Raw genomic sequence first — 2,200 nt, 5'->3', positions numbered from 1 at the left:
CCCTGAGAAAGCTTCCCTGCTGCGATCCCCCTAAGGGCCCTCCACCCCACCCACCCCCTGACAGGTGCGTGCTCCCACACTGTACCTGCCAAGCTTCTTTATCTTAATTGTGGTGGTGGTGACATGAATCTATACACACACACACACACACACACACATACACACGTGGCACTTATGTCAGTTTCCTGGCTTTCGTTTTGTACTATAATTATGTAAGATGTAATCGACTGGGGGGGAACACTGGGTGAAGGTACAGTATCTGTCATGTCTTTGCAATTTCCTATGAATACATAAAAAAGTAAAGGTAAAACACCCTGGTGGGATAGGGTTTTTTGTCCCAACATGGCACCTGTAAGGAAGATACAGGTGGAGTTTAGCTTGTCAATCAGGTCACAGATTGATGACCTCCTTTGGGGGTGCAATAAAGATAAATTGCTCTCTGGAGCCAGGTCTCTCTCTCTCTCTCTCTCTCTCTCTCTCTCTCTCTCTCTCTCTCTCTGCCCCTTCACCTTCCTGTTCATGAGCCACACGGAGACCTTCCAGAGCCCCATGATGCTTTCACCACGATTGGATCCACAAGACTTTGCACCCACCAGCGTGTTTTTCCTGCATTCTGCATCACTGTATGTGCCTGCGTAAGTCTGAAGAGGCATTTATGGGCTAGTATTGGACTTACGGACTTCATCTGGACTGGGCTGGGATGTTTGCTTGATATGTAAGCTTCTTGACATTAAGCTCTGTCTTACACATAGATGAGTATCACTTAATTTGTTTCTTTAGTCAATCCGGCCTAAGACACCACAGTATAACAGAACCTCTGATCATTATCTGGCCATCTGGCTACATTTCCATGTGGACAACATTTCTCAGCCTCCCTTGCAATTAGAAGTGGCCATGTGACTACGTTGTAGTCAACAGAATATAAATGAATGCAACAGTGTCTATTGCAAAGACACTGTACCTTCTCTAAGACTTGGCGTTCACCCCACTCTCCTCTTTTGGACTCTTTTGCACTTCTGGGCAACTCCTAAAACACGAGGAGGAAGCTGCGTCTTGAAGATGGCAAAGAAACCAACTACAAAGGGTTAGGTGTCTGGCATTCCAGGAACTGCCGTACCAGCCCTGAGTATCCTTCATCGGACACCGACCCAGAAGGCTTCAGCCTGTACTTGTACAGTGGCTTCTTATCTTGTGCAGCCCACCACCCTAACCCACTGGCCTTTCAACATTTATCTATTCGCTATGAGTCAGGCACCGTGCTAACTGCTTGGGGATACAGAAAGGTAGGCTGGTCCCTGTCCTTCGAGGGCTTGATAGTTGAGAGGAGGAGACAGACAGCAATGACACACACACACACACATCGAAAACCAAACCAAACCCACTGCCACTGAATTGATTCGACTCCTAGTGACCCTAGGTAGGATTTCTAAGACTGTCAAGCATTATAGGAATAGGCGGCCTCGCCTTTCTCCCACAGAGCGGCTGGTGAGTTTGAACCTCCCACCTCTCCATTAGCAGTCCTAGGCCCCAAACACCATGCTAGCCCCATGACTGGTTATGGATCAAACCATTGTGATCCATGGAGTTTTCAGTGGTGAGATTTGGATGGGTTCTCTTCCTTTGGACCCTGTACAGGACTGGGCAAGGTTTCCTCCCGTTGCGTGTGGCCCGGATCGTGTGTTTGATGGCCCCTGACAACAGCAGGGAGCCCTGATGGTTAGGGGTTGTGCTGCTGACCGCAGGAGAGAGATGAAGCTGTCTGCCCCTGTGGAGCCTTATGGTCTCTGGAGCCCGGCCTGTGGTGGGGGGATCGACTCAATGGCAGTGGGTGGGACCACAGCAGCAGCAACCTTACACCGTGAGCACCCCCCGAGGCCACAGGGGTGAGCTGGAAGGGGGACCACTTCGCCCCCAGACCCCACCACTAGCCAGGGGCACAACTGGAGTTAGCTCAGGCCCTCTGGCTCCAAAGTCTGTCCTCCCGATACTCCGCAATCATGGCGTTGCGGTCAGGCTGAACCGGGAAAGCAAGCTGTCCGCATCCCAGCCCGGCAAGCACCCTACACTGGTACCGTCATCCTTGCTCTCAGCTAAGGGAGGGATGAAGGGAGGGTCTCAGCACAGGGGACGCCTTGTGCAAAGGTCTTGAGATGAAGGGGAGAGAAAGGCTTTCAGGGGGCCTGTGAGGGGCTCTTCTGGT

Source organism: Echinops telfairi, unplaced genomic scaffold (genome assembly GCF_000313985.2).
Source record: "Echinops telfairi isolate 266 unplaced genomic scaffold, ASM31398v2 ScPeMD7_7410;HRSCAF=8448, whole genome shotgun sequence".
Taxonomy (NCBI): Eukaryota; Metazoa; Chordata; class Mammalia; order Afrosoricida; family Tenrecidae; genus Echinops; species Echinops telfairi.
The sequence above is the reverse complement of the archived record's forward strand: the minus strand, read 5'-3'. Positions refer to the sequence as shown.